The 9,790-nt window shown below is 41.9% G+C and overlaps 1 long non-coding RNA gene across 1 annotated transcript in view; it reads right to left on the bottom strand.

The window, feature by feature from the left end:
* Window positions 1-228: 228 nt before the first annotated feature.
* LOC134739400 (uncharacterized) overlaps window positions 229-9,790 on the bottom strand; it is a 141,586-nt gene continuing 132,024 nt past the window's right edge. Inside the window, exon 4 of the long non-coding RNA XR_010126007.1 lies at window positions 229-1,164. This is a non-coding gene — a long non-coding RNA (uncharacterized LOC134739400). The remainder of the gene's footprint in view (window positions 1,165-9,790) is intronic.

The following is a 9,790-nucleotide window of genomic DNA, read 5'->3' as shown; positions in this document are numbered from 1 at the left end:
TTTGTATCTTTGGTAGAGAAGGAGTTTTGCCATGTTGCCTAGGCTGATCTTGAACTACTGAGCTCAAAGGATCCCCTGCTTTGACTTCCCAAAGTGCTGGGATTACAGGCATGAGCCACTGCACCTGTCAGAAACCATCTTCTTATGAAAGCACCCCTTTTCACCTCTACTTACGTGTTCTTGTGGAGCACTTCCTGTCACTACCACAGATTGGACCCAACATCAACATTTGCATCATCCTTTATTTCATGGTAATTAATTCCTGGTTCAGAGTCAAGGTAAGGTAATGTGAAGGTGACAAGGCCTACAAAGCTTTTCATGTGTATTGGGGGGTCCTACCTTGAGTTCAGACTGGGTCAGATATGTTTGAGCAGGTGGTTGAGTGTATTAGTCTGAGACTTTTTCACTATCATGAGAACAGCATGGGGGAAGCCACCTCCTATGATTCCATTATCTCCACCTGGCCCCACCCTTGACATATGGGGATTATTACAATTCAAGATGAGATTTGGGTCAGTCCCTAGACAAACCATATCAATGGGACCATAGACAGTGAGTGACCTCATGCACAGAACAAGGAAAATAATTTTGCATATGCATTTGAGGGCAGGGGCAGGAGGGACTGACCTCCTGCAAGAGGGCCTGTCCTTTGTTGTTATTCATCCCCAAGCCCCATTGACTTTTTGTGTCAGTCCTGAAAAGAAAAAGGCTGCCTCCATTTACCCCTGAGACACAGGGACACAACATCATCACTTCAGTGCTCAGTGGAGATAGTGTGGGAAGGTGAGGCCTTCACGTGGAGCTTAGCATGCTCTCATGACCTGAGGTAGCAGCAAATGTGCCATGCCGGCTGCTCCCAATACTCACAGCTCCCAAGAGGCAGCAACTTTTACGAAGACATCAGAGTTCTGTACCCAGCTGTAGCAGGATGAGGTGCTTTCCTTATAGTGAGTATCAACAAGAATGAACCCAAGCAGATGAACGAGAAAGGAAGAGCTTGGGAGCTCATGTGACACAAAACTCTGAGGCTCCAGGAACACAGGGGCAGGAGTGATCTAGGGAGCGGTCATGACCAGAACTTCAGCTTTATTTATACAGATCCAGATGGAATGATGAATCCTGGAGAAATTCTTCACATAAGGAGCAGTTGAAAGAACCATTGTCCTGGAAAAGACAAAAGGGGACTCTCTTTTATTATCTCAAAGCCCATTTGGATTAGGAGAGTTGAAGTGTTAAGCAAATGTAGGGAAGACAGTGGGTGCAAGTTACAAGGAAAGTCTACTCAGCTAGGCTGAAGGAGGAATATCTAACTATAAGGGTTGATCAACAAATAGAGAAGCAGCCTCAGGCAGTAGTGAGCTCATACTCTTTGGAAGCATGTAAGCAAAGAGACTCAATCTCATCAATGATGTTGAGCTAATCCTTTGGCCAGGTGGAAGACTGTTGTATGAAAGTAAAAGTGGCTAACATTATATGATTCCAGAGAGAATAAATAAGGTTAGATGGATGAAACCTACAAATAAATCGATTTTAGCTCATTAGAAAGAGCTTATTGTCAACAAAGCAGGCAGCCACATGAGTTGGCGAAATAGCCCTTTATCACCAGGCATGTTCAAGCAGAGCTTAACTGACTATGTAACAAGGTTGTTTTGTTCTGGATAAAATTAGAAAAATACCAGTGTGTGAGAGAGAGACTGTTTAAGTAGGTTCTTAACAGCAAAACCCTCTCATCAAGTGAACTGATGTATAAAATTTTAGTGATGATGATATACATGCTATTAGTCATAGCAGAAAAAAATGTATATAGCACTTGCTATATGCCATTCATTGTTCTAAGCACTTTAAATGTACTAACTCATTTAATTCTCACATCATTGTGAGATAAGTAGTGTGATTATTATTCCCATTTTATAAATGAGGACCTTGGACACAGAGAGTTTAAGTAACATGCCCTGGCTTTGAGAGCTAATAACCAGGTCATAACAGTGAGCCTAACTCTACTCTCCATGCTCTGAACTGCCTGCAATATCACCTAAAGTAAGACTGGGGAACTCATAGACTCGCTCACTCAACCTTGACAACCTTGAGTTATCCAAAAATCCAACTCACCTTGGAGCACACTGACCTAAAAGGACTGCAAGGTTCCTTCTGACTCTAATTTCCATATGAAAAAATTTACAAATGCAAAACTCAGATGACTTGGGCTCTACTGAGGAAAACGAATTAGTTCTCCTCTTCACCTGGACGGCATGCTCCAGGAGGGGCCATCCCTCAGCTGAGAGCAGGCTCTGGCCTGGTTACAAAGAGAACTATGTTGCCTGTGGCCTCTCTTCTTTTCATGGCTTTCCAATCAATAGAAACTTGTCTCACAGAAAATCTCTATTCATCTTCTGGGTCACAAATTACCCCCCAAGGAACTCATTAGCAAAAAAGGAAAGGAGAAAGGGAAGAAGGGGGAGAGAGAGGAAGGGAAGGAGGGAGAGAGAGAAGGTGGGAGAACAGACTCAAACCAAGACAGGCAGACACAAACACAAACACAAAGAAAGAAAAAAAAATACGATTCAAGCTTCCAAATGCTAAATGTCAGCCTCCCCAGTGGAGAAAAGCAGCCTTCACTTATATAATACCCCTAACTAGACTAGTCCTCTCATTATACTCTCTTTTCTGTCATTTGCGAGAACTAGGAAGATGCACAAGCCAAGGATTTTAAAAAGAATCCAAAATTTATTCCAAAGACACCATATGCTAGGCTTAAAACCAAACTCTCTAGCATATGTGCCCAACAGCAACTGAATTCGAACAATTACACTGAAACGTCAAGTGCAGAAGGGCTTGGTGTATTTGTCTTCAGGAATTCCCAGAGCCCTTCAAAGCTTTGCAAATCCTGCCAGCTTGCATTGGTCCACTTTGGGGCACTTCTAGTTCATAGACCCTGGGGCTAAAATGTTTTAAACTCTCCAGGCATTCCTTATAAGTAAATACAACACACCCACTAAACCAACATTAAACAAACATATTACCGAGAAAAGCACAAAATGTGAGTGCTGAAAGAGAGGGATTTCAGAGACCATCAAATACAACAGCCTCATTTTTCAGATGAGGATATTAAGCTCCCAGCATACTAACTCAAGACTAGAACTTGAATTTCTGGTCTCTAATTCAGGATTTGAGTAATTTGGAGAGGTTTCCCCCCTCATTATTCCAGATAACGTATACATCTTTCCAGAACATTTCATGTCTCCTACTTCTTTCAATCCCTCTCTTGAAGTCTCACAAAAGATTCAGTCAATGTTGATGACTAGCCCTATGTTAAAACGTAAAAAGATATTTTGAAATAAGACAAAATCTACAAGAGTTCTATTTGGTCAGAGATAAACTTTATTACAGAAGAACTCTCAATTATTGCCTTTTTTAAATGTAACCAAGTTTACTAAAGGTATACGTACTCATGCTCAAGATAACTAGGTAACTTCTTGTTCTACTTACTCAAGAATAGCATGATGGGTCGCTGGTGCCTGCCTCTATTCAGGAAGCGTTCTAGAAAGAGCTACTCTCTTCTCTCTCCTAACTGTTTTCATGTGGCTCTTTGGTTTCTTTTTGTTGTTTTTCTCTCTCCCTCTCTTTCTCTAGCTCATATTTTTATGCTGCATCTCCATATCCACATGCAGAACTCAACATGCTGATATAAATGTAATTATTTCAATTCACGATGGAGGGGTAGGCTGAGGCCTTGCGCTTAGTCCCCATCTCCACTCATCTTTCCCAATGCCATTTCAAACCCAGTCAAGGCCACTGTGAAGTGAATGCTACTTGTACATAACAAATAATGGTAGTGTGTTGGATTTTAACCCATAGAATTCCACAAATACACTCTACTGATATAATAAAATAAAATAAATATGAAAATCATGAAGAAGAGGCAGTAGAATTCCTATTAATAAATATAGAAGGAAAGAAGGAATCTGGAATCGCCAAAAGGCAAATGCCACAGGAATAAATGATGTAGACATGATCCACAAATTAAAGTGTGAGTGTTAGAAAAGAAATGAGATTTGCATAATCTCTAAGTATCTCACCTAAGATATTTATCAACATCAAAGGGAAAGATACTAACTTTACGGGGAGGAGCCAAGATGGCCGAATAGGAACAGCTCCGGTCTACAGCTCCCAGCGCGAGCGACGCAGAAGACGGGTGATTTCTGCATTTCCATCTGAGGTACCGTGTTCATCTCACTAGGGAGTGCCAGACAGTGGGCGCAGGTCAGTGGGTGAGTGCACCGTGCGCCAGCCGAAGCAGGGGCGAGGCATTGCCTCACTCGGGAAGCGCAAGGGGTCAGGGATTTCCCCTTCCAGGGGTGACAGACGGCACCTGGAAAATCGGGCCACTCCCACCCGAATACTGTGCTTTTCCGACGGGCTTAGGAACCGGTGCCCCAGGAGAGTATAGCCCGCACCTGGCTCAGAGGGTCCTACGCCCATGGAGTCTCGCTGACTGCTAGCACAGCAGTCTGAGATCAAACAGCAAGTCGGCAGCGAGGCTGGGGGAGGGGCGCCCGCCATTGCCCAGGCTCGCTTAGGTAAACAAAGCAGCCGGGAAGCTTGAACTGGGTGGAGCCCACCACAGCTCAAGGAGGCCTGCCTGCCTCTGTAGGCTCCACCTCTGGGGGCAGGACACAGACAAACAAAAAGACAGCAGTAACCTCTGCAGACTTAAATCTCCCTGTCTGACAGCTGTGAGGAGAGCAGTGGTTCTCCCAGCACGCAGCTGGAGATCTGAGAACGGGCTGACTGCCTCCTCAAGTGGGTCCCTGACCCCTGACCCCCGAGCAGCCTAACTGGGAGGCACCCACCAGCAGGGGCAGACTGACACCTCACACGGCCGGCCAGGTACTCCAACAGACCTGCAGCTGAGGGTTCTGTCTGTTAGAAGGAAAACTAACAGAAAGGACATCCACACCAAAAACCCATCTGTACATCACCATCATCAAAGACCAAAAGTAGATAAAACCACAAAGATGGGGAAAAAACAGAGCAGAAAAACTGGAAACTCTAAAAACCAGAGTACCTCTCCTCCTCCAAAGGAACGCAGTTCCTCACCAGCAACGGAACAAAGCTGGACGGAGAATGATTTTGACGAGCTGAGAGAAGAAGGCTTCAGACGATCAAATTACTCCGAGCTACGGGAGGATATTCAAACCAAAGGCAAAGAAGTTGAAAACTTTGAAAAAAATTTAGAAGAATGTATAACTAGAATAACCAATACAGAGAAGTGCTTAAAGGAGCCGATGGAGCTGAAAACCAAGGCTCGAGAACTACGTGAAGAATGCAGAAGCCTCAGGAGCCGATGCGATCAAATGGAAGAAAGGGTATCAGCCCTGGAAGATGAAATGAATGAAATGAAGCGAGAAGGGAAGTTTAGAGAAAAAAGAATAAAAAGAAACGAGCAAAGCCTCCAAGAAATGTGGGACTATGTGAAAAGACCAAATCTACGTCTGATTGGTGTACCTGAAAGTGACGGGGAGAATGGAAACAAGTTGGAAAACACTCTGCAGGATGTTATCCAGGAGAACTTCCCCAATCTAGCAAGGCAGGCCAACATTCAGATTCAGGAAATACAGAGAACGCCACAAAGATACTCCTCGAGAAGAGCAACTCCAAGACACATAATTGTCAGATTCACCAAAGTTGAAATGAAGGAAAAAATGTTAAGGGCAGCCAGAGAGAAAGGTCGGGTTACCCTCAAAGGGAAGCCCATGAGACTAACAGCGGATCTCTCGGCAGAAACCCTACAAGCCAGAAGAGAGTGGGGGCCAATATTCAACATTCTTAAAGAAAAGAATTTTCAACCCAGAATTTCATATCCTGCCAAACTAAGCTTCATAAGTGAAGGAGAAATAAAATACTTTACAGACAAGCAAATGCTGAGAGATTTTGTCACCACCAGGCCTGCCCTAAAAGAGCTCCTGAAGGAAGCGCTAAACATGGAAAGGCACAACCGGTACCAGCCACTGCAAAATCATACCGAAATGTAAAGAACATCGAGACTAGGAAGAGACTGCATCAACTAACGAGCAAAATATCCAGCTAACATCATAATGACAGGATCAAATTCACACATAACAATATTAACTTTAAATGTAAATGGACTAAATGCTCCAATTAAAAGACACAGACTGGCAAACTGGATAAAGACTCAAGACCCATCAGTGTGCTGTATTCAGGAAACCCATCTCACGTGCAGAGACACACATAGGCTCAAAATAAAAGGATGGAGGAAGATCTACCAAGCAAATGGAAAACAAAAAAAGGCAGGGGTTGCAATCCTAGTCTCTGATAAAACAGACTTTAAACCAACAAAGATCAAAAGAGACAAAGAAGGCCATTACATAATGGTAAAGGGATTAATTCAACAAGAAGAGCTAACTATCCTAAATATATATGCACCCAATACAGGAGCACCCAGATTCATAAAGCAAGTCCTGAGTGACCTACAAAGAGACTTAGACTCCCACACATTAATAATGGGAGACTTTAACACCCCACTATCAACATTAGACAAATCAACGAGACAGAAAGTCAACAAGTATACCCAGGAATTGAACTCAGCTCTGCACCAAGCGGACCTAATAGACATCTACAGAACTCTCCACCCCAAATCAACAGAATATACATTTTTTTCAGCACCACACCACACCTATTCCAAAATTGACCATATACTTGGAAGTAAAGCTCTCCTCAATAAATGTAAAAGAACAGAAATTGTAACAAACTGTCTCTCAGATCACAGTGCAATCAAGCTAGAACTCAGGATTAAGAATCTCACTCAAAACCGCTCAACTACGTGGAAACTGAACAACCTGCTCCTGAATGACTACTGGGTACATAACGAAATGAAGGCAGAAATAAAGATGTTCTTTGAAACCAACGAGAACCAAGACACAACATACCAGAATCTCTGGGATGCATTCAAAGCAGTGTGTAGAGGGAAATTTATAGCACTAAATGCCCACAAGAGAAAGCAGGAAAGATCCAAAATTGACACCCTAACATCACAATTAAAAGAACTAGAAAAGCAAGAGCAAACACATTCAAAAGCTAGCAGAAGGCAAGAAATAACTAAAATCAGAGCAGAACTGAAGGAAATAGAGACACAAAAAAACCCTTCAAAAAATAAATGAATCCAGGAGCTGGTTTTTTGAAAGGATCAACAAAATTGATAGACCGCTAGCAAGATTAATAAAGAAAAAAAGAGAGAAGAATCAAATAGATGCAATAAAAAACGATAAAGGGGATATCACCACCGATCCCACAGAAATACAAACTACCATCAGAGAATATTACAAACACCTCTATGCAAATAAACTAGAAAATCTAGAAGAAATGGATAAATTCCTCAACACATACACCCTCCCAAGACTAAACCAGGAAGAAGTTGAATCTCTGAATAGACCAATAACAGGAGCTGAAATTGTGGCAATAATCAATAGCTTACCAACCAAAAAAAGTCCAGGACCAGATGGATTCACAGCCGAATTCTACCAGAGGTACAAGGAGGAGCTGGTACCATTCCTTCTGAAACTATTCCAATCAATAGAAAAAGAGGGAATCCTCCCTAACTCATTTTATGAGGCCAGCATCATCCTGATACCAAAGCCTGGCAGAGACACAACAAAAAAAGAGAATTTTAGACCAATATCCTTGATGAACATTGATGCAAAAATCCTCAATAAAATACTGGCAAACAGAATCCAGCAGCACATCAAAAAACTTATCCACCATGATCAAGTGGGCTTCATCCCTGGGATGCAAGGCTGGTTCAATATACGCAAATCAATAAATGTAATCCAGCATATAAACAGAACGAAAGACAAAAACCACATGATTATCTCAATAGATGCAGAAAAGGCCTTTGACAAAATTCAACAACCCTTCATGCTAAAAACTCTCAATAAATTAGGAATTGATGGGACGTATCTCAAAATAATAAGAGCTATTTATGACAAACCCACAGCCAATATCATACTGAATGGGCAAAAACTGGAAGCATTCCCTTTGAAAACTGGCACAAGACAGGGATGCCCTCTCTCACCACTTCTATTCAACATAGTGTTGGAAGTTCTGGCCAGGGCAATTAGGCAGGAGAAGGAAATCAAGGGTATTCAATTAGGAAAAGAGGAAGTCAAATTGTCCCTGTTTGCAGATGACATGATAGTATATCTAGAAAACCCCATTGTCTCAGCCCAAAATCTCCTTAAGCTGATAAGCAACTTCAGCAAAGTCTCAGGATACAAAATCAATGTGCAAAAATCACAAGCATTCTTATACATCAATAACAGACAGAGAGCCAAATCATGAGTGAACTCCCATTCACAATTGCTTCAAAGAGAATAAAATACCTAGGAATCCAACTTACAAGGGATGTGAAAGACCTCTTCAAGGAGAACTACAAACCACTGCTCAGGGAAATAAAAGAGGATACAAACAAATGGAAGAACATTCCATGCTCATGGGTAGGAAGAATCAATATCATGAAAATGGCCATCCTTCCCAAGGTAATTTACAGATTCAATGCCATCCCCATCAAGCTACCAATGACTTTCTTCACAGAATTGGAAAAAACTACTTTAAAGTTCATATGGAACCAAAAAAGAGCCCGCATCGCCAAGTCAATCCTAAGCCAAAAGAACAAAGCTGGAGGCATCACACTACCTGACTTCAAACTATACTACAAGGCTACAGTAACCAAAACAGCATGGTACTGGTACCAAAACAGAGATATAGATCAATGGAACAGAACAGAGCCGTCAGAAATAATGCCACATATCTACAAGTATCTGATCTTTGACAAACCTGACAAAAACAAGAAATGGGGAAAGGATTCCCTATTTAATAAATGGTGCTGGGAAAACTGGCTAGCCATATGTAGAAAGCTGAAACTGGATCCCTTCCTTACACCTTATACAAAAATCAATTCAAGATGGATTAAAGACTTAAATGTTAGACCTAAAACCATAAAAACCCTAGAAGAAAACCTAGGCATTACCATTCAGGACATAGGCATGGGCAAGGACTTCATGTCTAAAACACCAAAAGCAATGGCAACAAAAGCCAAAATTGACAAATGGGATCTAATTAAACTCAAGAGCTTCTGCACAGCAAAAGAAACTACCATCAGAGTGAACAGGCAACCTACAAAATGGGAGAAAATTTTCGCAACCTACTCATCTGACAAAGGGCTAATATCCAGAATCTACAATGAACTCCAACAAATTTACAAGAAAAAAACAAACAACCCCATCAAAAAGTGGGCGAAGGACATGAACAGACATTTCTCAAAAGAAGACATTTATGCAGCCAAAAAACACATGAAAAAATGCTCACCATCACTGGCCATCAGAGAAATGCAAATCAAAACCACAATGAGATACCATCTCACACCAGTTAGAATGGCAATCATTAAAAAGTCAGGAAACAACAGGTGCTGGAGAGGATGTGGAGAAATAGGAACACTTTTACACTGTTGGTGGGACTGTAAACTAGTTCAACCCTTGTGGAAGTCAGTGTGGCGATTCCTCAGGGATCTAGAACTAGAAATTCCATTCGACCCAGCCATCCCATTACTGGGTATATACCCAAAGGACTGTAAATCATGCTGCTATAAAGACACATGCACACGTATGTTTATTGCGGCATTATTCACAACAGCAAAGACTTGGAACCAACTCAAATGTCCAACAATGATAGACTGGATTAAGAAAATGTGGCACATATACACCATGGAATACTATGC

The sequence above is a fragment of the Pongo pygmaeus genome, chromosome 3 (assembly GCF_028885625.2).
Source record: "Pongo pygmaeus isolate AG05252 chromosome 3, NHGRI_mPonPyg2-v2.0_pri, whole genome shotgun sequence".
Taxonomy (NCBI): Eukaryota; Metazoa; Chordata; class Mammalia; order Primates; family Hominidae; genus Pongo; species Pongo pygmaeus.
The sequence above is the reverse complement of the archived record's forward strand: the minus strand, read 5'-3'. Positions and strand labels throughout refer to the sequence as shown.